This window comes from Numida meleagris, chromosome Z (genome assembly GCF_002078875.1).
Source record: "Numida meleagris isolate 19003 breed g44 Domestic line chromosome Z, NumMel1.0, whole genome shotgun sequence".
NCBI lineage: Eukaryota > Metazoa > Chordata > Aves > Galliformes > Numididae > Numida > Numida meleagris.
In genome coordinates this window covers 23,046,247-23,073,701 of record NC_034438.1, presented here as the reverse complement: position 1 = coordinate 23,073,701, position 27,455 = coordinate 23,046,247, and the positions used below count along the sequence as shown (strand labels likewise).

At 39.4% G+C, this 27,455-nt stretch overlaps 1 protein-coding gene across 3 annotated transcripts in view; it reads right to left on the bottom strand.

Moving 5' to 3' along the window:
• The window catches only part of LHFPL2 (lipoma HMGIC fusion partner-like 2), a 129,809-nt gene that overhangs the window by 85,210 nt on the left and 17,144 nt on the right, over positions 1 to 27,455 (bottom strand). Inside the window, exons 1-2 of one of the 3 annotated variants that reach the window (XM_021379482.1) lie at positions 6,569 to 6,635; positions 5,951 to 6,064 (exon numbers count right to left, since the gene is read on the bottom strand). The exons of the other annotated variants lie outside the window; for them this stretch is intronic. The gene's annotated coding sequence lies outside the window, so the exon portion shown is untranslated. Of the gene's footprint in view, positions 1 to 5,950; positions 6,065 to 6,568; positions 6,636 to 27,455 lie in introns of those variants that run through there. 3 annotated transcript variants of the gene reach the window in all.

The following is a 27,455-nucleotide window of genomic DNA, read 5'->3' as shown; positions in this document are numbered from 1 at the left end:
TATATAGTATATATAGTATATATAGTATATATAGTATATATAGTATATATAGTATATATAGTATATATAGTATATATAGTATATATAGTATATATTTATATACTATATATAAAGTAAAATTGTTAAAAGTGCTAAGCACTGGCTTAATTCAATTCCTCCTGCCGGTGTAAGCAGCATAACTTTAAGCTATTACTGACTGCTACAGAACAAATCAATTTTCAAGCACTAAAAGTACTTAATTACAGTTTTAATACTACTCTAAATTTGATCTACTGGGCTTATAAACCTTTCCAGTCAGAATTCTGTTTGTAAGTAAAAGGGACATTTTACAATTTAAAGTAGAAAAGCACGAAGAGATTGTAACAGTCTAACTTAAACATGGCAAGTTATTAGTTAATAGTACAAGTTCAATCACTTGCACTGTTTTGAAAGCCATGTTTTAAGTCATCATTTATGACCACTGGGTTAGAAAGCATTAGTCTACTTGACAAAACTTGTGATTTGTTTTCAGCTTCCGTAACTTAAAACAACATTGACAAACATACAGAGGAAACATCCATCAAATATTTCTCCCAAATTTCAAGCTCATTATTTGACAGACACTGACCCTTCCTTTCTCCTGCTGGCCTACTCTTTATTCCACTCCCTGTGGAGTTTTGCCTGCCCCCTTTTAAAATTCTGCATGGCATATAGCTCCAAATAATATCTCGTAGAGAATGACACAGTCTAGTGCAAACTTGCAACTTCTGGTATAAAGATGTAAACTGCACATGTAGTACTCTTCATGCAAGCTAGCAGGTTGCAAAAACAACCCGATCATCCATGCAAACTTTCTCACTTCTAAGGTTCCTAACATAATATATAAGGAAATCAAACAAAGAGAGTCATATTTCGTTAACTTTTGGAGGAGTGAAGCCCAAATTATTTTAATTAAAATTTATAGTGTTTGGCTGCTAATGGAAAACTTACATCTAAAATAAATCCTTATATGGCAAAGAGCTCCTCAGCTATGGAAAACTAATTAAAGCAGCTCCATGAGCCCTGCTACTAATGATGCTTATTTTTGTCACATTTGCGCTTTGCAGTTTATCAAGACTCCTGACAGCGTATTTTAGAGCCCTTCTTCCATTTGTGTAAAACACACTAGTTATTCCCTGCAATCACTGGATAATGCAGTTTCCTCCTAATATAGAAATGAACAACTTAAGAGGACTGGGATGTTTTCCACTTGCTGGGCCACACAGACCCCATCCCACCAGCCTCGCTGTTGAACTTCTACATCCATCCACCACCTCACTATGAACTTGCTCACATTTAGTAGAGCTGCTGTGCTCAGCTCTTCGCTCTCATCACTGCTCACTTAATTCCCCACACTGCACAACACTGAAAACCTTCCACAAACCTATACATACATTGTCCTTTCCACTCCTGTATGGAAAATTACCCTCACTTCTCTGTGCAGGGCCAAAAAGGCACAGCACAGCCAAAAGGGGATTTATGAAACCCAATATGTGATGAAATCAAAGACACACATTGTTGGCTGACGGGCAAGAAAGATGTACACTTGGACTGCCAGGTTTCTTGGAGAGATTCTGCTTGTAGGCTCAAAAAATTTGGGTCACAATTCAGATGCAGTTCATGATCAGATAGATGGATTATTTTCTCTGAAACAAAGCCAGGTGTTATTTTACCTCCTGAAGTAATTTTACTCCTCTTCAACTGAAATTTTACATAACATCTTGTTTCTCAGCCACAACAGTCATTTATGAATGTTTCTTAAACACAGCAAGATGCTATGGTAAGATTGCCCTCAGTATTCTCAATTTTTTTTATATAAAAATAAAAGGAGAAACCAAACCAAAATAGCTACTACAAGCATGCTACAGACAGGTTTGTTTTAGCAGCAAAAACGTAGAAATATCTTTCAAAAAAAACCAAAATACCATTAATAACTATATACAGCATACAATGGCACCACTCTACTTCTGGAAGTTATCATTTGGTACCATACTTTATTTCCTCATTAATTTATAGATCTCATCTAATAATTGCACATAGGCATTAGTTGGACTTCATGGAACCTCAATTTATTGAAGAGATCTCAACCAAGTTTTACTGGTGAATAAGCAAAAAATTCAGTGTCTTGGCTACAAAGTGGGTGGTGGCGCTTTTACAGTGCTGTGAGATTGACACTTCCACTGGAGCCCTGTTGAACCTTTCAAGACCAAACAAATTTGAAGTCTTCAGTAAAAATAAAAAAATCACCAAGGGAGAGGGCACATAGGCCAGCAGAATGACTAATACACAGAAAACTCAGCAAGGAACATTTCACACAGCAAAAACTAGAGGACAGCCAATGAAGTGTTAAATCTGAAACAAAATGCTTCTTCACAGTACATGGTATCTAAGTTAGGGAATCATTGCAGCAAAACTCTAGACACAAAGCATAAGTAGACTCAAAAAAGAACTAAAAGCTTGAATGATAGATTCTCTACTGCTTATTTGAAACATAAATGCTTGGGTGCAACCTTCTGCTAAGGAGGTCCCTAAGCCACTTATTAAGGGACTCAACCATGGAAAAAAAAAATCACTATATATACTTCATGCATTTCTTAAATTTTTCCCCCCAGTCATCTTTTTTGGCTGCCTCTGGGAAGAGTATTGAGCTAAATGGACAGTTGGCCTTACCAGAACGTGGCTATTCTTCTGCTCCCATGTAGTACTGGAAGACATGCCAAATACTAGATAGATGCAGACAAACTGACCGGCACAAAATGTATAGATTGTTATTCCCCTCCCCATTCACAAGATGCATTAATCACAATTTTTAAAAACAACATGATTTACTGTAAGACAACAGATTTGGACAGATTCATGTGTCATTTCTGTCAGAAACAGAAAATTACAAATGAAAAAAGTTATCCTACCTCTCTCATATCTATGATTTTATTCCCTGCTGGGAAACAAGCCATGATCCACAGCCAGCTCTCAAACAGCAAAACAAATTAGGTACAATCACTTTTAAAATCTGAGGTTGTCTTCTGTGAAGTGGTTAAATATTGTTGTGCTTTAAGAAAGCATTTCAAATTCAGTGGAAATCAAGCCTGGACACGTGGATCACATCTGAGGACTAGCCCAGTGTAGTATATTGATCATACCCACTGCAGAGCAGGAAAAGTCACTTACCCCAAGATTTAAGTCAAAAACTGAGTTGGAAATATTACTTTTCTTTCAGTTAATGTAAATTTCTGTCAAGACATATAAAGGGGTAGAGTGTTATTTTTGTTTGGGAGTTATGATGATTTGTGTGTGCACATGTGTGTGGTTTTACTGTTTTGTTCATTTATTTAAGTGATACGATTCTTCTTGCATTAGGCAAATTTTTCACAACTCTGATATCAACCCTGGTATCTTTCCTACAGGAAAATAATTCAAACCAAGACTTAATCACAGTATGGCACTTTTGTCATGAAATTAAACACATGGTTATTTGGGACAGAATTTGCTGCCCATATTCTATTCACTACTATGCTCAATAGCCAGTGGGCTTCAGCCTGAAAAACCAGTGCAACTTAGATGTCTGCAGAAACTCAGATTCCTGATGGCTAGTTAGGTGACATATGAAAACATGTTTCTTATAGTAAACAAAAATCAAGATCAAAAGGACAACAAATTTGACAGAACTACTTTAGTTATTAAGAAGAGATGAGGAAAATCAAACTTTATACATTGCCCCAAGTGGCTGAGGATCTCTGTCTTCTTTAGACAGGAGTAGCTCTACACCCATGATGAATAACTCTCTTGTGGTCCTAGTCACAAGCAAGTCCACTGAAGGAACAAACAACCTCATGGTTCTCTGACATAACATTTTCCACACGAACACTCATTCCTTTGGGGCTAGGTCTTGTTTGTTTTCCCCTTGAATTAAATTGCTACATAAGAAGAACTAGAAAAGACTTTGAAAGATCATCTTATCCAATTCCTACTGTGAGATAATGCAAACATAGCTAGATCCTCCTCGAAAATTTTTTGCATCTCATCTGTTTCCAGAAACCTCTAATTTCAAAGTCTATTGCACAACACTTAAGTCATCTATTCAACAACTTGTGTATGTAGTTAGTCATTGAGAACTTGCAGGGGGCTAAACCACATCGTAACCCCAGAGTATATCAGGCAGCTACCACAGAAACTTGCATACCTAAGACACTTCTTGTTTTTCTATTATTCACCCAGGCATTCTATCTCCTGTGAGGGGAGAAGAGAAAAAAGAAGTACCCTCCTATCAAGCTTTTCACTTTTGCTGAGATGTCTCTCCCATAGCCACTGCTTTTCCTTCACATGAGATTAAAAAGCCACTCCTTCAAAATTTTCTTCCAGGTCATATCATGAAAGCAACTGCAATAAAGTGCTTTGAAAAGACACAGCTCAATATGTCTGTGTCCTTTAAAACTAATAAAGAGGAAAAGAGTAAAGCTAGCAACCCTAAGCTGTATACAGTAATGTGTCTGAGACCTCATCAGTGCAAAGCAGAAAAGAACAGCTACTGCATTTTCTACATGTGGCATTCTCTGTTCATACATCTCAAGCTGTTGATCAGTCATAAACCTCAGGGTTTGTTTGTTTTTTTTTTTGCTACAGCACTTCAGCATTTCATTCCTCTTCCAAAATTTGTGTAAAATATACTAACTTGTGTTCACCTTGCAAAAGTTCAGCTTGGACTTGGATAGCCTTCGGATGATCCCTCTCCAAACTGTCACAGCGATGTTTTTTCAGCCACTTTACACATGGGAACACCTTTACATTTTCTAATGGAGGCACAGGATCCTGTGAAGTGAATTTGAGTGTACTGAAAACAATCTTGTTTTTGTTAGCTACCCTTCTTTACTCCTTGTATGCAATTGGTGGATTCACTGCATTTGCAGACCACAGCTTGAAAATCATTTGTCATCATCCTAAATTCATCTTGATTTTCACCATGCTAATGCAGCATTCCAGCTTGTATTTGTGAACAACAGCATTCTCTGTACTTTATTAGCCAAGTCACTAATAAGAATACAGAGCACCAAAGAGAAAATACATTGCCCTTATCTGAAATTCCCTCTTAGATGTCAGAGATCCATCAACAACTACACTTGGAGACCTTTTCTCAGCCACTTGTGTGTTCAGTTTGTAATGATTCCATGTAATGCTCCTTAGCCATTTTCTAAGAATGATGTGTGAGATAGCATCAAGAATAGCACATGTAGTCATTGCATGAAAGAAATTACGAAGTCAAGATATCTCATCCATCTACTAATCTTTTAATCTATGAGGCTAGCTACACTGCCAAGAAAGGAAATTAAAATTGTATGACACTGTTCTTGATAAATCTATACTGGCTGTTTACCAACTTTATTATCCCAGAGGTGCTTAAAGAGCAACAATTTAAAAATCATGCAAGGATTAAGGTTTCATGGAGCAGCTTACAATTCCCTTCCTCTTAAGGTTTTACTGACTGGTTTACAATTCCCTTCATTTTTCCCATTATTTAAAAAAAATTAGAAAGAAGTAGGGAACCCAGTTCTGTTTTTGTACTTCTCCAGTCTCCTCCTGCCCTCCCAAAGACTCTTTGAAGATTCAGACTAAATGACCTGTGGCAAGAAGGAAAAGGATAATGCTGAATTTGGTTTAGTAACTCCTAGGTTCTATCTGAGCTCAGTAAGCTAAGATCTGTGAAAAATAAAAAACAAGTTAATCAGAGTCTTGAATAGTATACTGAGATCTCTGGAGAGGATAATAAAGGAGAACGATGAGAAACTGGACTTCACCTGAATTGTTACTGCTAGTTGTCTAAGTAGAAGAAAATCTCTAGTTAGCCGCCTGAAGGAAACTGATGGGTCAAATGTATTCCAAAAAATAAAATAACATTAGGAGAACAAAAATAACCTAAGCTGCTAGCCTTATTGCTTACCTTAAGATACATGTTGAATGGCAATAAAACAGACTGTTTAAACAGATGTTTAACAAGACTCTTCGGCCTGATCTGAGGAGCCAGGGGCCCACATGGGTATCGTCTTCAGCCATTCTGCTAGGAAAAAGCAGGAAGCCAGTGTCTCCATCATTCCAGTCTGAGGCACTCCTTATTGCTACAGCAGGAGCTTATTGTACTAATGGAAATCCCCTGTTAGCTCTCAGTTTCAGTCAGGACTGTCTCTTTCCTGCCAAGTTCTCCCAAAACTTGTCTAAAAAGGCCTGGAGTTAGGAAATTCTCCAAGAGACTGTGAGGCAGCTCACCCTGTCAGGGTCAGGAGACATAAAAGACATTCTGACAGCCTGCCAGGAAACAGAGAAAGCAGTAGGAATAGCAAGAAGGTGGGTTTTTTTTTTTTCCTTTTTTTTTCTTCGTACCTACCTTGAAGCAAATGGAAATGTCAGGTTACCTAGAATGTAGGTAGAACACTGGATTGAGCACATGAAAAAGAGATTACTCCTCTAATGTGTTATGATCTAATCAGATAAAGTAGCCTGACAGCATTGCCAGTAACTATCCTATCATAAATGCACTAATTTAAATATTTGTTACACTAACCTATTTAGTCTTCAAGGCACATAAGGAAAACATCAAAAGGTGCTTCTTTTTCTCTTTTTTCCTCCCTCCTAAACAGAAGAAAAATTAAAAAGGAAGATCTTAAAGAGAAGGAAAACCAAGAGAGTCAAAAAGTCAGAAAATATTTTTTCTGTTCATGTAACACACACAATTTCTGGCATTCATGCATTCTGTTTCAATTCTCCAACAATGTTAGTAAGGTTAACACAAGCATTGTAGCTTCAAATCTACCTGCAGCTCAAAACACAGAACAGTAGAGTCATTCCCTTCGCCACTACTCATTCATCAGTAAAATATTTATACTTCATGTTTTATCTTCTTGAGGCCTGCAACTGTGCATGGTTGCTACAGAATTCCAGGTTGTCATGCTCAATGCATCTACAGGACTCATGCAAGTACAAGACCCAAAATCTCCTGGATGCTGTCAATACAGTGATCTGTCTTCATCAGACACTGGAGTGCTGGAGCAGCTGAGAGACTCACCCAAAACCCAGTCAGGAGAACACAGTTGAGTTCTGCATACTAGAGAGAATCACAGTGATACACACAGACAAAAAAGGACCATATCAGCACATTTCTCATCCCTACGCCTGACAAAAGTTCTTGTTTTGTTACTTAAGTTTAGAATTTGAAGTCTTTTTGTTGCTGTTTTTTGTTTTTGACAGCAGTAACTGTACCTTATTGTTCAAGAAAGAAATGGCTGAAATCAACCACACCTTTACTGTAACATCTCAGAGTCATTCAGAAACATAGATGACAAAGAATGTGGATCTATGGCAAACATAAATTCCAGTAGGCAGGAATCCTTTCACTGGGGCTCAGACAAAGCTGAGGACGGGGAAAGCTGAGGAAAGCATGAGGATCAAAAGTTGTAATACCTATATTAGGATTCAGATACACTGCCCTGAATTGGAGAAATTATGTATTTAGGAGAAAAATTATTTTCCACAGAACACAGCAGATAAATGAATTAGATTTGACATTATCTTACTAGTTGAAGAGCAACAGGGATATCAGCTTGCTGATTCAGACTGATCCTCTTTTGGGAGCTTCCACAACTCTCTCAGCTATCCTGTACAGAACTAACAGTAACACAGAGACAAGCTGTAACACACCTGTTTAAAGCATACCATAAGGAAAGAGAAGTCAAATAAATATACAACTAAGTAGCTCGCTTTCCAATCAATTAATAATACACATCTACCATTCACTAGACAACACCACAACCTGGAAAGATGGCACATTGACCCACAGTCCACTCCATGTTTTTCTTTTCTACAATACATAGCTCTTCATTAGGTATTTGTTTGTACAGGGCTTAAATAAACACTTTGTTTAAACAGATCCTTCTCTCTGGAAGAATGGTTTATAGCTCTCAGTTTAAACAATTACAGTGGTGCATACTTGACCAATAGATTGCCTTAGCAATTCAAAGACTTACAGAGGAAATATTATGGAAACAAAGAATTTCAGCATTTAAACTAAACAACTGCAAACTGTGTAAGCAGGAACACCCAGTTTTGTATTGTAGCAATGATCCCAGAGATTCCAGTAGTACTTTTCCTCTAGATATTCCAAGAGCCTCGTTATTCCCCTTTTTTTTTAAATGCAAAGATCATTTAGTTCAAGATAAAAAATACATTTATCTGGGCTGACTGATAGATGAATGTTTTAGTAAGACTTTACCAGACAAACAATGTTTTCATACACATACAGCGTATTAATTAACCCAATTAACATATATATGCTACATACGAAGTAAAGCAAACTCATGTCATTAGAAAACTTAATAGAAATACAATGTGTATTTCTGAAATATACACTTCCCCTTTTCAAGCTGTTAATTCAGTCAGCCTCTTTCACCATTATTTTTATTTAGGATCCAGATTTTCAGTATTGTTTGGCTATCAGAACACTTTAGAATAGCATTATAACTTGTTTTTACCTAAGTCAAAAGGAAACTATATACATACATATGCAGTGGATATGTTACATCCTTACAAAAACAAACCAAAAGCCAGTAGCTCCGCTTCAGAAAAATAACCGATGTCTTCAAAAAGAAAAAAATATACTTTTGATGATTTCCAATACAGACTGGCACCATACGTTTCATTCGTTTTTGTTTTTTTTCCCCCCTATTTGTGTTTTTCTTCCCTCTTGAAGGACTAGAACAAGCTCTATTATGCATGAATTCTGAAAGCACAAGTCAGCCAGAAGTCACAAATCTCTCAGAATAGATGCATCCATCTGTCATTTCACAGCAGGAGAACAATAGCAGCTTAGATATAGACACAACAGCTCACACAGTCCTCACACAGCCAGACAGAAAATCTGCCATAGCTGATAGCTAGCCGCCTTTGAAACTCCAGACAGATGTTCCTGTGTAACACCAGGATCAATTTATCCTCTCTTGTTTCCACATTTTCAAATTCCTCATTTGTTCATGGCAACCAAAACACAGTTAGTTTACTGCTTGCAGTCTTCACAGAGCTTTGGAAAAATCAGATTTCAAAGCACAAATGCATAAAGTACACTGCTCTTTAATCTGATTTTTTTCTGCTGTTGAGGTTTATTTAAAAGAAGACAGTCTACAAAGATGGACAAAGATTGCATGTGTATTGGCACAAAAAATTTTTAGAGCTATACTCGGCAGCATCCAACGATCTTCTTGATAAATCTCCTTAAGAGATGTCATACCACATCACTTTTTCACTGCTCAAAATTAAATTTCAATTTTTAATGGTTTATTATTATGTTGTTTAGTATAAATCTGTAAATGTCCAAAAATGAAAGCTCGAGATAAAAAGTGAATTATCTCAAAACATCCTGATTTATTCTTTAAATGGCCAAGCAGCATAACTGGCAAAGCATTATTTGTAAATCAGTTTGGAAAAAGTACCAATAATCTCATCAGGCCACCTGCAAAACTTCTTGTTTCAGGAAAACAGGTTTATTTACTTTTTCTCCTGACAGAAAGTCCCCTTGAGTTTTGATTACAGCAAATCAATTGATTACAGCAAAAAAAAAGCCATCTCATCTCCTTTGCAGTTCATACGCTTCTCAGAAGTTAACAGATGGTTCCTTTTAAACAACAGGATACTGTCCATGTCATGAGCCTACTGTAAAGTTTGCATCATTGAGAATATGCCTCTAAAACAAGTCTGATTGCTTAGTACCTGCAGAGACACTGTGAGAATATTTGCCTTGAAATGACTTCTGAAGTCAACATTTGGATTTAGAATTAAGTAAATCCAAAATTAAACAAAAGAGCCTCAAACATGAGATAATTCTTCAGTCTGGAGGCTGGCACATTACCGTTTAGCAGGTAATAACCTTGTCTGCTTTTGTTCAAAATTGATATCATCTGCATTTCCTCTTTTCAAGGTCCACAAGAACAAAGAATGGTGAGGGTCCAAGAGCACAGAAAAAAAATGAGGAAGCTGGGAGAAAGAGCAGGAAAGACTAAGACAGAAAAGAATTATATGCAAATTACTGATAGAAAGCACGCTTTGTGCAACCTTTGAATTTGTTTCAAAAATTTATACATCCCTCTCAATAATCTCTGAAAAATTTCCAGGCACTGGATGTAAAGTTCTGCTTACCAAAATCACCCCCCTTTTTGGAATTATAAAGCAAACTCATTTTCTTCTGACATCCCAAAGATGTAGTTCAATCCCACCTAACTAGTAAGGACAACTAATTATGCATCCACTGTTGGTCTTTTAAAGTCTGCTGGCTGGGGACAGCATGTAGAACTTGAATAAAGATTATCTCTAATCCAAGACAGAGTATGGCAGAACAGGGGGAAAAGGGGCCAAAACTCTTTCAGAGGGGCTTTGTTTTAATCTGGCTTTGGATGTCAGGAGTTGTTTGCTTTCTCATCTGTGCTGAAGACTGAAATCGCCTGAAGCGACAGACAGCACAGACAGAAGGAATAAGAATACAGCTGGGAAAGTCAAAAGGTAATAGCAAATCCAGTTCCTCATGACAACCCACCAAAAGTTAAGCCTGTCACAAAAGAAAATTAAAACAAAATGTCTGCTTGCCACTTGTCTCTGAGTCTGTTGATACAGTTGGTCACTTTTCTTGTACTCTATGGCTTTCTGTAACACACTACAGGTACACTACATCATCCACTGAAAGGTCATTTCCTAAAATGCATTTTAAGCATACTTTAATTTATCCCTCTTTCTGTGAGGGAGATTATGTTCTACCTAATAACAAATTCAAATAAGTCAATTTCCACTCTTTAGATAAATAACTAAGCAAACATACCCCTTTAAGAAAATGAAGTTTGGGGTAAATATTATTGTTTTCCTTTTTTCCTTACATAAATGTCCACAGATAGAATAGCACCCAGGCCTTCAGGAAGCTAAATAGAGAATTAGTCTTCAGGTGCAGACACACAGCACATGGCAACATTCTCCTCTTCTGTCTGCTCTTCTCCACTTCTCTGTCTCTCCTATGCTTCTCCGCAAATTAGATATACTGATAGTATTTGTAATACACTGGGGATCAAAACTGAAAAAGAGAAGTGCACAATGCTGAACTAGCACTCGAATACGGATCTAGTTGTCTGTCAAGCTGTACAGCTTCTCTGGACAGAAAGATCCTAAGGACATCATTGATATTAAAATGAAGATTTTTTGAGATAATATAGGAGAGTGAATGGGTATAACAGTTATAAGGAATGGTTTTATAAATCATAAACATTTGTTTTTCCTTGGAAAGTTCTCAAATTCAAAAAAAGTCTCCCAGCGGATATGCACTAGATCTCTAGATAAAGCTAGATAGTCTAATAGTGTTGGGAAAAGTGAAGTCACAATCTACCTGCAGGGCTGAAGTAAAATTTATGCTTAGAGGAAATGTTTAATGCTGGGATCCTTGAAAAGAATACTTTTCTTGCATGTGTTAATACCATCAATGTATCATCATACTTTGGCCCAGAAGTCTCATAAAAAGTCATTAGTTTCACATGTTTAACATGGTATTTACCTGCTGGACTTTACATAAGCCAGTACACCACTTGCTGGCATTCTTCTAGAGACTAGTTCAGCATCATGCCACATCATCCACACACTGATTTTAAATCCACATGAACCCATAGGGAGGCCTGCTGTCCACCAGTAAACTCCCTCTGCCAATGTGCTGAAAAAACAGTTCTCCAGCCTAAAAGTCACAGACAGTATTTGCAATACCCTTGTGGTTCTATTCTCCTGCATTACTGAAGACCAGAGCATGCTGGAAGGTGCAGTGTAGCACCTCAGTGAACGCCTCTCTTCCAGCAGGTAGAGGGAACCTTTGAATATTTATACCCTGAAGCTGACCAGAAAGACCCCTTTCTACAGATGCTTTTCTCACCAACAGCCATAGACAGATGTGGGCAAAGAAAAGAGATACCTGCAGTCACTGAATATATCTCCGCAAGACACCAAATATTCTGGTGGGCTTCAGGATGAGACGTGCTTTGTTTCTGTGCTGTTGCCCGTTCCTTGATGCAGATAACAGTGTCTAATGCTTTCCTAGGGTGCAGCCTTGTACCTGGAAAGGCTCACTTTCACACAGTCATCACCACATCAAGTTACTCCTCAAGGTACTGCACACAGCGGCCACAGCACTGCAGTGCTCCTCCTTGCACAAAGCACTACTTAAGATTTCCAAGAACAGACCAGTGCATTTTCCTCTTTCCAAAACTAATATTACTGCTACAGTAATCCTGGAAAACGCGATACCCAGGGGAGAATCAAACGGTAACAGCAGAAGTTGTGAAAACAAAATGTCTTCCTTCCATCTGCGAAGCAGAACCGCTGGGGACGGCAAAGGGGGAATGCTTTGAAGAGGAATCTCTGCATTAAGAATTTATTTAGAAGTGTCAGACGGTGTCCTGCTGTGCTTGTCCCCAATTATCTGGAAGAAGTAGTAAGATGGGGAGCAGATTGCAGTGCTTTGATCTGAAGCGAAACAAGGACAGTTTCATGATTTCAGTTATGTCGCAGCTATTAGAGGCAGCCAAGACTGAGATCTGTTCCTAAAGCCTCTCATACATCTTGTAGTTTCCCATGTTCACTGACCTCCTTTGATCAGAGTGATGAGCAGCCCCTTTTTCACCCAAAAGGAAAGCATCTGGTAGAAGTAAGAGGGCTGGTTTGTAAATAGCCACAATGCTGCAGTTTCAGGAGCAGCCGAACCAGTTTAGAGGCTTCTGGCCATCCCAAATGAAACAAGAGGCCTCCCTCCCCTCTGCAAATACTTACCCTCATTTTCTCCTTCTCCCCTGCACCTGGACACTCAGTCTAAGCTCTTCCTCTCCCTAATGCCAGCACTTGAAAGACTTTCCTAGTAAGACACTACACTTAAAAGCCTGGACACTTTTAGAGCTAGGGAGAAGCGAAGAGGCAAGACTTTCTCCAGAGCAGCAGTCTCTCCATGTAGGTCTCAGGGATCAAGACATCAGGCTGCTCTCAGAACTGTTCAGTTCAATGATCACCGGAAAAGGTTGTTTCATCTACATGACCTTAAAATGCTTCTAATTTGCCTCCTCTGTAGTTTTTATATCATTTGACAGGAGTCAAGCACATGCACTGATTTTTTTTTCTGATGACTCCTGATATTTCTGCTTCCTATTAAGACTGCAGTAGTGAACAAATACATGTTTTTAGTAATGGTTCATGCTAAGGTTTTCTTCAGTCACAACAGAAGAGAAACACCTTCAGATTTAGGGAAGACTTAACTAAAAATCTTATGAGGTTGCTTGTTTGTTTTAACTGACTGAAGAATACAACAGTTGAGCATAAACAAAACTATGCACTCCTTCTCACTGAGTAACACAAACACAGTTTTGTTTGTACCACAGTATTTCACAGTATTAAAATAAAACAAATGCAAATTAAAGTGATAAGGACATCCTAGCATCGTGCGTCCTAAATACTTTGCCACAGACACATTCACAATATGCTGCGTGGTAACCAGCAAATGAATACATTGCATGTGTGCATAACATTATTCCATTTCGGAGACAAATGCATGTTTCACAGTTTTGTTGGAAAGCACACAATACTATACTAGTGACTGCCATTTATCTTCTTTCATTGGAGAAAATAAATTGAATGATTATGGTTGTAACAACTAGTGATTTACCACCCGATTTTTTTTTTTTTAGAATCATTAATATTACAAAAAAAACCCCACTACCATAAAGCTGCATCTTTCATTTCCACAGTGCAGGCACACAAGACCTCCTAGAATACTATGTGTATTTTAAATAGCAATTTAGAATTAAAAGCTGAATTAAAAAACAAGAATTTAAATAACCTAAACTTATCTACCAGGTGGCTAGTTCTCTTGATCAGATCTGAACACACATTAGATCACTTGAAATATGCCACAAGCAATAAAGCACTTCTGTAGTGTAAAGTAGTTTTAAGTTTTAAATCAGGAGGGACAAGATTTAAACAACAACAACAACAAAAAAAACAGCCCACTTACCAGCGTCCTGAACATTAGCAGATACTATTCAATGGTGAAGTGATCCCCTCAAAGTTATTTACCTTGTACAATCTGAATAGTCCTCCTTAAAGAATACTGTCAAAATGGTTTCACTGTAAGTTTGATGCCCAAGCTTCAGAACTACAAAAGGATACCATCTTAAGCCAAATTCTCTCCTGGTAAAGAAACATCAGCAGCTGTTCATTATGGAAAACAGACCTTTATCCTTCTAGAGCAATCACAAGTTAAACTGTGACACTGGAGGAACCTCCGGTCCCAATCTAGATATTTTTCTTCAGATAAGGTTTCATTTGCATTCTTTTTTGCAAGCAAAAGAATTGGCAAGCTCTTCTCTTAAGAGGGTGGAGATTTCACAAGCAGCAACCAAAAAAGATTACCAACCAACCTTTTGTAACAAATTTCCAAGTATTTAAGCAAATCACCTGGTTATCAGAAATTTAACCTGAGTTGGTAATATAAATAATTCTTGTTGCAGATGAAACAATGACACAAAGATTCCAGTAATTCTAGGAGCAGTAAAAATGTATTAGGTCATACTGCAGAGAAAAACAGGCATTTAACAAAACAGTAGAAGTAGGATCACAGCATTCAGACTAGCAGCACACATATACCATGAGAGAACTACTGGCCACAGCTCACCAAGCAGCAGCAGACTGGCACTCTTTATCACTTCTAAAATACGCTTGCCAAAATGTGCCTGCATTGAATCCCATTGGAAATTGAGATATGTTTTAGTTCACAGCATCACAAGATATTCTTCAGTTATGTTTCTTCAAGATGATTGTCTCATAGAAAGAGACTCAAGAAAAGGCCATCCTGTGTGGCTTTACAAGCCCCACTGCTTTGTCTCTACTCAACCACAGCAAGACCTACCTTCCTAGAAATGTTTCTCTTTTTCTTCTTTGAATGGAAATTACCAGCCGTTTTCTCACAGAAAAATACTTTCTCCTGATCAGATGCCACATAAACCTGGTCCTTTTCTTTTTAGCTCTCCCTCATAATGTCAATCTCATTGCAGGTGTTGCAGAAAAGATCTGACTGGGCTTACGCTTATAATTATGCCTCACATGGCTAGTATACTACTTTCACACTAAATACAGTGAAGCTCAGTTCTCACTTAAGGCAGGATAAATCCAAACAGCTTCAAAGGTGGTTCAGATTTTAAACATGTCCACAACCTGTGAGCTCCACACTTGTGCCTGGGAATATCATGGAACAGATACCCCTAGAAGCTATGTTAAGGCACATGAGATGAAGAGGTAATCTGAGACAGCATGGTTTCACCAAGGGCAGATCATGCCTCACCAATCTGATGGCCTTCTGTGATGGACTGAAGGCTTCAGTAAACACAGGAAGGGAATGATGTCATCTACTTGGACTTCTGCAAGGCCTTTCATATGGTCCCACATCACACTCATCACTAAATTGAAAAGATACAGAGGGTGGACTACTCAGTGGATAAGGAATTGGTTGGACAGTTGCAGACAGAGGATTGTGGTCAATGGCTCTAAGTCCAGGTGGAGGCTGGTGATGGGTGGTGGTCTCCAGCAGTCAGTCTTTGGACTAGTGTACTTCAACAACTTTTTTGATTATCTGGATAATGAGGATTGAGAGCACTCTCAGGAAGTTTGTTGATGACACTGTGTGGTACAGTTGATACAGTCGAAGGAAGGGATTTGGACAAGCTTGAAAAATAGGATCACAAGAATCTGATGAGTTTCAACAAGACCAAGTACAAGGTCGGGGCAGTCCTAGATCTGTGTACAGACTGGGAGAAGAACTCATTAAGAGCAGCCCTGTGGTGAAAGACTTGGGGGTTATGGTGGACACAAAGCCTGACACAAGCCAGCAGTGAGAACTTGCAGCCTGAACGGCTGACAGTATCTTGGGCTGCATCAAAACAGGGGTGGCCAGCAGGGAAGGGGAGATGATTGTCCCTCTGTTCTGCCTTTGTGAAGCCCTATCTGTACTACCACAGCCAGGCCTGGAGCCCCCAACACAAGATGGACATGGAGCTGTTGGAGTGGGTCCAGGAGAGGTCATTAAGATGATCAGAGAGCTGGAGCACCTGTCCTACAATGAAAGGCAGAGGGAGTTGGGATTGTTCAGTCTGCAGAACAGAAGGCTGCAGGGAGACTTTATTGCAGTCTTCTGATACTTAAAGAAATCTTATAAACAGTGGGTAAATCAACATTTTACACACATAGATAGTGATAGGGCAAAAAGAAATTGTTTTAAACTAGAAGAGGGGAGATTTAGATTAGATGTTACAAGCAATTTTTTTTCCTTGGGTCGCGAGGCACTGGCACAGGCTTCCCAGGGAAGTTATGGATGTCCCATCCCTGGAAGTGTTCAAGGCCGGGTTGGGGCCCTGTGCAGCCTGATCTGGTTGATAGCAGCCCTGCCCACAGCAGGGGTTTGTAACTGGATGGTCTTTGAGGTCCCTCCCAACCCAAGCCACTCTATGATTCTGTGAACTCAGTAAGTGTTAGCCCCTTACAGCAAATGTAAGCTTTAAATTATCATGCTCTAACAACCTGAAATACGCACTCCAGAGGGTCAGATAAAAACTATTGCTTCTTAACTGGCAAAATATTTAATCAGTCTAAATAATCACTTAAAGAGATGCAGATCTCTCGGTTCCATGTGTTTAAACATTAACATTTTCAGTTCAAAGAAAGAATAAGCCAGTTAAATATATATATATATTTAAGGCTATTTGCAGACCATTTTCTTTGATGTGGAATACACACAGTAGACACCATCAAATGGAAACATTTACATATGAAGAAACTTTCTTAAGCCTACTTAATTATCAACTAGGAACCTGGTGGTCTGAATGCTATTTCTGATTTTATGATCCAAGAAACTAATTTAAGCCAATTTTCTCAATTAAAGCCTTTACAACTTGCAGAACAACAACAAAAAATCCCTGAAAAATTTGCCTGGTGAAGCAGTTTAACTCAGTTGCTGAATTAATCTCCCCATCTCAAACAGCAAAGATCAGTCATTTCTCATATTTCTTTAAGAGAGAATTATAAATTTTAGAGAAAAAACTGACTTTTAAAGACCCATTTACAAAAATCCATTTGGAAAAACTAACATGTTTTAGCATATTCCAAGGAAACACTCCTAAGCAAGCACTAAAAGCATAAGACATTCTACAGAATAGACAAATTTTAGCTCTAATCCTAGTATGTTTAGGAAAACCAAGATTACTTCCCTTTGATCTATGATAAAAACCAGTCAGGGATAGTGAGCAGTACATCTACTGCCTGCCCTCTGTACACTACTTTTACTGGAGCCAGTGCTTTTCAGCTCCTTAAAAAATAACCAAGCCTTGTTTCTCACTTCTGAGTGTTCAAAAGATACATCATACCACATACTTTCAAAGCATATAATCAAATACAGCGTAACTCTTTTTCTGGTGATACTGTAAGTGAATTTTTGGCCACAGCTGGTAATTATGTATGTCAAGTTAACATTCAATTGCCTACACTGACACTTCAAATACTAGTCTAACAAGACAACATAGTAGCAATCTATCTGCCTGCACACCAGCACAGATACCTCAAGAGTCAGCTCTTTACTGGGCTTCAGATTTTCTTCCATCAGGGCGAGGACAGATGTATTCTGCACAAGCAGAACTGCACCAGAACCCAATGCTGACCTTCATCACCAATAGCAGATAATAATCCATAATGCCACTTAAATCATGAGATAGAATGCGGTACTTCATGCTCCCCAGGATCCTTAAACATTCTCTGTATAAATATATATCAATTAAACATTTAGTTAATATTTAGGTTGCTCCACAAGTAATGCCTCCGATTTTATGATGGTGGCCCATGGCATCAAAGGTGGATGCTGGAGCAGTGGCAGCAGAGGCTGAACCTTCCCTCAAACACTTTCTCCCTCCTTGTCTTCCTGACCCTACTGCTCTTAGCTTAAGCAGTTCCGCCTCAGTAAGAGGGGCAGAACCTTCACCATCCCCTCTCCCAGATAATCCTGAATCCTCATAGGGATGACTTGTAATTCAGAGGCAGTTAAAGGATGTGCACTCCCTAACCCCCTGCAGGATGTAAATACAGGTCACGCATTTCCCATGCAAGCTCCCCAGATAGCTGCCAAAGGTTGGTGACAGCACCACCTCTTCAAATGGAACAGCTGATGGACTGCAGGGCAGCGCACACCTCTGGGCCCTCTTACGTTGCTAGCAATGACTGTTACCTCTGAGACAGGTGTCTCCACTACAAGGGAAGGGAACAGACACACAGTTTGTTCTGTGGACTAACTGCAAGCCACACCATTCCCTTTGACATCTCTATTTTTTTCTATTGAATACAAACATTGCAGGCACTAGGCCCAGGAAACACAAATCTGGTGCCTAATTTCTCAGCTATACATGGAATAGGTACATGGAATTTCCTTGAAACTGTATCCAGCATTTTCATGAGTTAATATATTGTTGTATCAATTTCTGGCAGAATTTTAAAGCAAGCCACTCCAAAAGCAAATTTATGAAAGAAAAATGAATCAAGGGAAAGAAAGATTTAGTTTCCTTTTCTACATAGAACTCAATTATCATCCTGAAGGCAGAATTGCCAGAAACAACTGATTATTCATTCTTTTTCCTTTTAGGTAGAAGTCTTTACATAGTCAGACTGAAGATCTTAGCATGAACCAAAAACAGACTTTGTTTGGCACTCATTTTGCAATTTGACTCTGTTTTCAAGCTATTGTTTCTGTAACATATTGGTAACTCCACATGGCTTAGGTACATACTTTCATTGGTTTTTAACATCTGAAATCAGTTAGACCAGCTAATAAAGTATTGTATTATGTTTTTTAAGCTAAGTATCGAGATGTGTCTCTAGGTCTAAATCAATATAAGGGTTTTACTTCACAGAATAACAGGATTTTCTTCAAGGCACTACAGCAGATATGATTTGTTTCTATTTTTCTATACCTTAGGGGATCTCAAACAAAGCTAATTTGGCAGAGAGGAACAGAAAAGAAAAGAACTGCAATGTTTCTGATTTTTTTTTTTAATACACATAGGTTGCTCCAAAAGTAATGCCTCCTATTGATTTCCATGGAAACGAAGAGATACAAAGAGCACAATAACACTATGTGATAAAGTGCGTTCTCAGCTACAAAATGCCCTTTTTCAATACAAGTCATGCCCATGAGCTGCGAATTTCTGCCAGCAATGAACAAGAGCCTGCATGCTGCACTCAAAAATCAGCACAAGTGGAAGTGACTACCCTCACTGTCACCACTACTGGAATGCACCACTCACCCCACACTGTGATCACACCCACTGTTCGGTCTCCATCAACATTCAGCAAGTGTCAATGAATGTCAGTGAGTGTCATTTTTTCCACACAGAGGAATTCAATGCCACACCTTTGCTTCATATGCACTTCAATGCCAGACACCATTTTGTCAGACTGCCCCTCTGTTGCCATCTGTCACAAAGCAACAAAACTATAAGATAATCGATTACATATTTTGATTACATTATATTCTATTTAATATATTTATATATTATATTTATATATAATTTGTATATATAGCATATATTAAATATATATTACATATATATACACACACATTCTTTCGGTGAAACAGCAGTACACATGCTGAAAAGAAGATTTAAATACCAAACAGAGCAGTCCGCAAATGAAAGCATGCCAAAACCAGGAGCTGTAGTGGGCATACAACAAAATGACAATGACAAAAGCTCCCGAAAGGTATCTTGCCTTCCAGACTGAAGAGGTGATGTATTTAACCTGGGAGGGACATTTTTTTTTAAATCAAATACACATGTTGGTATTTGAAACTGGAAATAAGACATGTCAGGCATAAATAAAGCAGTCCCCAGCTGCCACAGTTTATTATCAAAAAGTAATACAACTAGAGAAATGAATTGGATTTACAGATGTTCTCCATTAAACTGAGGTCTTTCAGAAGGTGCTATTTCATACAAGGCAAGTCTCCAATCAGCGTTCAGGCTTGCAAGGGGAAAAAGCTCCATCCAGCCCACAGGTAGCTTCCGGGGGGGAGCACTGGTGGTCCAGCACTGGTTAAACATGGTGGCAGGCACCTGTGTATAGGTGACTGCACTGCAGAATGGGCTACCCGAAATCTCACCAGGGTGGAAAGAACACCCAGAGAAAGACAGGTTCTCCTGGCTGACATGACAGTAGTCCAAATTCCACTCCATGAAGGAGTGTGTTCTGTCCAATGAACCCTGTGAAATAAACACAGCTTACGGAGATACCTAATGTGATCTTCTGACCAGTAAGCAAAACAAATTTCTACCTTTCAGAGCCACAAGGGCACCTATACATCTCCAGCCACATGGCTTCATGAAAGAACTCTGTGTTGAACTGCAATTTATTTTTTAGAGGGTGGGGGAAGTGTAACTGTGACTCAGAAATAGCAGGATTGCCACCCTCCAGAGCAAGCTGCCCAGAGCTCCGTCCAACCTGGCCTTGAACCCCTCTGGGGATAGGGCACTCACAAAATTTCTGGGCAACCTATTGCCAGCACTTCACCTGTTCTCCTATTTCCTGTTCCTTTGTTTCCTCTGTAACTTCGGCTTCAGAATCACCATTAGCTGAACTGAGCTTGCCAACCTACTGACATCACTGCCCCTCTCTACTATTTGTCACACCACATCATTCTTTTCCCTGTCAATGGTGATCATTAAATTCACACAGAAAGCTCTTTCTATGCTGCAACTCAGATAGAATTAATTCAAAAATGTCCTGATGGCTCCCTTGCCCAGGAAGCCAGGCTGCCTGACCACGGGGTCCCTTCAGGCCTCATCAGCTCCAGTTCCGTAACTCTTCAAAGCCTGACTGTAACTCTTCAAAGCCTGACAGGGGTAATGCAATGCTTTGGTTCACGTCACCAATAAAAAGATCAGTGAAGAGCCCATAAGCTTATCTGGAAACCCAGCCAAACAGACAATTCTGTATTTACAGTTACATTAAACATTGGTCATTTAGCCAGGTCAAAGATCATTTTTTGACTTTGCTCTGGTCTACTTTGTGAACAAAAATGGGTGTTGAAATGTTAAATACTTGACCTACATTTATTACATCCTTATCTATCACTTGAACTTGTCGCTTCGTGTAAAAACATTACCAAGTTAATTCAAACAGGCAAACTTTCCACAATCCCATTCTAGCTGGTATTAGTTCAACACACTCCTCTCAGCACCTATTAATTCAATCCCCTCATGGTCATCGCAACATCCTGCCTCAAGGCTGACTTTCCTGGCCCTTCCACACAGCTCACCCAGCACCTTTCCCTGGAGGAGGCAGAGAGTGCTTTTCAGGTAGCATCCTGTTCTGGGAGCTTAACAGTGCTGCTACAGCAGCCTAAGCAGATGGTCAGGCTGAAGTTACTGGCAGTGGGAAAGGATCCAGTGACCATTTCTGGTGCTTCCCCACCCACCAACATGAATGTCCTCTTGCCTTCGCAGACAGCAACAGCAATCTTACCGCTTGTGGCTGGCAGCACAGTCCACCCAAACTATGTATCCAGCTGTCTTCTCAACCTCTCCTCCCCAGCAGCCCATAAAAAAAAAAAAAAAAAACACAGATCCAGCCCGTCTGTGTTGTACAACATTAAGTCATCCCATGTAATCTAATAAGATAAAGACATAACATTGATGTCATCTTCTCATCTCCGAAACCACTCCAGAAGTAAACCAGAAACTGGGGAGTATAGGGGGGTCAGGATGGAGATGCAAGTAGCGTAAACACAGTAGGGAACTTGCTGTTCAGCCTTTCCAAGTTTTCTACATGCACTTTTTTGTCCCTAGGAATTTTAAAGGATGCTGTTTAAAGGATGATGTTACTGGACTGAAATCTGTTTTCTTATAAACCTGTGAAAAGAGCTACACTGTCTCTTCCAAATTCTGCACAGCACTAACTAATGAAAACCTTACTGTTCTTTCACTCTCATTTGCAGTTATACCCTTTCTATTTAGTAATGCACCAACTGTAAAACTGCAGTTTGCTTTGTTTCTGAGACAGTAAACTCAATTTCCACAGTCCTTAACCCAAGGATCAGGACAATCACGCCCATGGGGCACCCATAGTTTAAACAAGACTCGCAGCTGGCTCCCCTTTGTATAGGTAGTGATCTAAAATGTATAGTTCTGGTTCCTTTTTTTTTTTTTTAAACAGTCGGAGTGCAACAGTGTACCCTGTACAGAGTGCTTATGTACGCAATGCAGTGATAAATTATCAACAGTCAGTGCCCAAAGATTTAAGTCACCTGTGAGGGGAAATGTGACAAGATTAAGTTTGACAACTTTGATTATTATCCAACTCCAAATACAAAAGATTAATGCAGGAAGGAAAAAAAAACACTACCAAAAAACCCAGTTATTCTTGTATACTTGGAGCCTAATACAGATATACGGTGCATCTTACACGGGCACCTAGAGTCCAGTGGATGGCACTGGGAAGCATTATGAGTTTTGCATCATGATAGGCAAAGAGATACTCTGCAAATATCTGAAAACTTTACATCAGTTACATAGCTGCATTCAACAACTGGGGACCAGACTTCATGATCCAGAGGCTCTCCGGCAATTTTGTGCTCTGAAATAATTCACAAAAAGAGTGCCTGGACGTTCCTCTGAGTTTTATGGCAGTTGGAAATAGGCGTGGCATGGTTACTGCTGAAAAAGGGCTCGAACAGTGACTACATCAGCAATGCTGGTTTGGTTTTTTGATTAACATTCCAATTTACATTTTGGATTTCTGTGCAAGCAGAAGTGATTTATTCTCATACATACAATCATAAGTATATCTGTCACATACAATCTTGATGACCAGAAGTCAAACATTCAATTCATTTCCTCTTACTGTGCATAATACTTATATAACCTTAAGCCAGATCTCCGTCTGTACTGCGGCACTACCATTGCCAAATGGGTATTCTATTTCATTGCTTTTAAGAAAAGCAATTTTCTTTCAGTTTGGATTAAAAAAACCTCAAACTTAAAATACAACTACTCCCTAGCTGAAGGCTGCCTACAGCTATTCCTAGATTTACTAAAATTTTCATCATTATTTTCTGCTATTATTTGATGCTGACATTCTCCCATGCAGTTACACAAAGGAACGTAAGACTACCTCTCTCACATGCTGGTCAGCTTCTGAGACAACTTCAGGAAGATCCCAAGCTCTCGTTAACATAAACTCAATAGTGCATAATCACCTTAAAAAGAAATGCTCCACATAATATTGATCTGCAATCACTCCCTGTTGCGATTAAGCCAGAAGGCAGCTAAACACAACACAGCCTTTCACTTTTTCCCCAGTTCTCTTCCCCCATCCCAGTGGGAGGGAGGAGGAACAAAAAAAGAAAAAGAGAGTAGAACTCAAAGATAAAAAAAAACAAGTGATGCACAACACAATTGCTCACCACCCATTGACCACTGCCCAGCCAGTCCCTGAGCAGCACCTGCTCCCTAGAGAACTCCCCTGAATTTTATAGCTTTTTCACATCACACCATGTTTCACATCAGGAATATCCCTTTGGCCAGTTTAGGTGAGTTGCCCTGGTTCTGCCCCCTCCCAGATCCTTCTTCCCCCAGCCCCTCACTGGCAGGGCAGCACAAGAAGCTGAGAAACTGGAATGCCCTTGGCTCTGTGCAGCACTGCTGAGCAACAACTAAAACATCAGTGTGTTATCAGCATTGTTCTTCTCCTAAAGTCAACACCATGAAGAAAATCAACTCTGTCCCACCTGAAACCAGGACACTCCTGAAGAAAAAGAAAAGTAGATAAAACACTGAAGGCATTAGATAACACACTCAAATTCCCTCCAGAATGGAACTGTTTCCCTCTGCTTTAAGAACTGCCATTCTTCTGAAAGAAGCTGCAAGTTTATCACAGACCATATATGGTTTGACTATTACTTAGTCTTACCCTTTTTAAGAATTGGAGTTTTTGTATTCATATATATATAATATATATAATTCTTACATATATACATTTAATTAGACTGATATAAGTGACCGAGATATTATTTTTCAATTCAGTTTTACAGAGGAAAATTCCTATTTACCAAGTCTCAGAACGCCTAACCTAAGCTAGGCCAATATGGTCAGTTCCAGTCTCTTCTGAGCAAGACTAAACATTTTCCAAGCTGTGCCTAGTTTCAGCTCCTGAAAGACAGGTCAGCTTTGCAAAACTGGAAGACATTTAAAGCAACAACAAGTGATCTACTTTAGCTTTTCCCTCAGCCATTCTGAGATTAAAAGCAAATGCAACATACGCCATGTGACTCTTTAGAGAAGTATGGAAACAACCATTACATGCCTGGAGGCTTTTACACTCCAATCATTTGATACCACACAATGAGCCCCCCATACTGTAGTACCTCTTCTCCACAGAAGAGGATGTGCAGTCTCAGAATTTTGTTCTTCTATAGAAGTCAAGTAATAATTAAAAAATAACAATGCTGCAGTGCGTACCCACAAGAAGTTCTGATGCAAGTATGACAACTTCTATCTCATTAATTGCTTTCTTGAAGATAGATCTGAACTTCAGGATGGAAAAATAACTTGTCAAGACTTTTCTATTGAGAATAGCAGACTACTGAGTTCAGGATGTAAAGACCTGTTAGAAGGTCTCACAAAATGGAAGCCTGCGCATACAGGATTTGAATGTACACAATGCACGTGCACAGTACATGGTAACTACATCAGTATACATAGCACACAGATTAGCATTTTCTTCCCTGATAACAGCAATGGGTCTCTTACATAAATAACAGGCTCTGAAGAACTGGCGTTGTAGAAGATAAAAATAATTCAGGGTACTGAAGTGAAAAGGCAATCTTTTAATGCAATTACCTTAGTTTCAACGGAAAAAAGAAAGATGCGTTCCCCTTAATAGGTAAGTTTTCAATACTTGAAGTTTTATCTAGAAACAGGAACCTTCCACCCAAAAGAGCTCAAACTTCTGCTACCCTGTTCCTTCCAAAGGAAAGGAACCTTCAAATTCAAATGTAAGTTTGCATCTTCATTTCTTTATAAAAGAAAAACAAAGATAGAGTTGGATCCTATTTTAGAATAAAACCAAATCAAGTGTACTACAAGTTTACAGGAAATGTTTCTAATAATCATGTTCCTGAAAATGCTACTGTTACAAGATGGAGGAGCAGCAAGGTGAGGGATGATCTGCTCAGATGTAATCACAGAAGGTGCAGAAAAAGGGAAAGAATCTGCTTACTTTAGGAAGGTCCATGCAGTCCTTGAGAAGACAAAGATCTCCAGACAAGATGCCCTCATCTCCACTGCCAACCCTTAAATGAGGTCTGGGAAGGGGTGGATCCTGGCTCCACCCCTTCTGATCACTCAGGTGCATTGCTTGCACCAGAGCTCCTCTGGGTTGGTCCTGCCTCCCTACCAGGTGCTCAATCACTGGTTCAAGCCATGACTTAGCATTTCCAATGCAGCTACCCTAGCTATAAATGAAAGACCAACTTATGCTTAGCATATTTTACTAATCGAGCAACAATTATCCTCATTACATTTCAGGATGCTACAGTTTCTCAAAAGCACTTTTTCTCAATATGGATGGTTGAGGATTCAGTTGCTTTTACCAAATCACTCATGCATCAAGAACGCCTCCTCAGTCAGCAATGAGATGTAAAAATAGTTAAGATAACTTTGTCCTTAAGGACTAATTTTGTCAATTTTTAGATAACGTTCATTTTTTTAAATATGAGCTGTAAATACGCTAACTGAAAATAAAAGCAGACAGAATCACAGAAAGCTGTCAAAAATGGTTAAGTATGAAAGTCCCTTTTATCTTTAAAATGAATATTTACCATAGACAATTAATTTAATAAAACATACTTCATGGCTGTATGCCACATCTCACCTATTCAGAAAACACTGGAAACGCCAAAAGAATGTATGACAAAAACATGGTTGGACTTAACTGAAAAGTATGTTGTGAGTGATATTTATTAACTCACAAGAGGGGATGAAGTTACAAGGCTAAGGAGAGGGAATTGAAAGAGCTCAGATGTTCCTTCCATTTAAAGCAATCTGCTGCACTGGCTGTATTTGCTGGTTTGGTTCACTGTCATTGCATCTGAAAATTTAAATGAAAGAGTCACCCATATTAACATGCCCCTTAGTTCTCATCCATAAACTCTCCACCCGTAAGATCTCCATCATTCATCCCCAGGCAAAGCTCAGTACATTTCAATTGCTCTCTCACATAAAAGAGCAACTCCACCACCTTGCCTCACTGGCCAGTCTTTCCTAAAAAGCACATGTCATTCCAGTTATGCAAGCTGTCTCACCATGTCTCTGTGATCGCAATGAGAACACAACCATGCTACCAGACGCAGATCTCCAATTCTTCCTGTTTACTCCCATGCTGCATGCATTGATATAGAGGCACTTCAGAGAAGAAAACAGAGAAGAGGATGCAGGTATTTCTAGAGGGATGCAAGGGGGCATAACTATACACATCCCTGAACTGGCTGGCCTTCTGGCTCAAATCATTGGAAGCAGCTAAGGAACATTTGTCACTGTTCTGGTTGGCCTGGCTCATTTCCCAGCCAGTTGCAGTTGTGTAAGCACTGCCATTTTGGACCCTGCCCACCAAGTCCTTCCGTTTACAGCCTGCCTCACCAGGTTAGTGAGTCTGCTGCCAAAGGCTCCCCTGCCTCTTCTAGACAGGTGGATCCCATCTCTCCCTAACAGGTTATAATTTTCATAGAAGGTCCCATCACCATAAAAAATAAAACCCTTGTGCCAGCACCAGCCATGTAGCCAGGAGCTGGTATACACCATACAACTAATTCTGGCTGCCTGCTTTCCTCCAGCTAGCAAAACTGAAGAGAAGATAATTTGGGCACTGATGTTTTTCACTTGCACTCCCAGGGCTTTATAGTCTTCTTTGATTCTGCCCATGTTCCAGTTTCCAGCATCGTTCATGCCCACATAAATGAGCAATAGTGGATAGTGGTCTATACTCTTGACAAACTGTGGCACTCTCTTGCACTCTCTTGGCAGCGTAATGGATCTTGGCTCTCAGAAGGCAACAAACCTCTCAAGACTCCCTGACAGACTGGCAGAGGGGAGCCTCGGTACCTTTTAAAAGAGTCACCCACTACAAGCATATGGCATTTCTTCTTATGATATCCACTGCAGGCAGCTAGCATGGTTTCTTCTTGTAGACCTTGGTCATAGGAATCACAGGTGTCTATAGCTGTGAGAGTTTCCTATCTGTTTTCGGTAGTAAAGCTGAAGGGCAGGGATTGAAGTGAAGCCCCGCTTTTGTGGGTCACCAGGCACCAAGGTGCC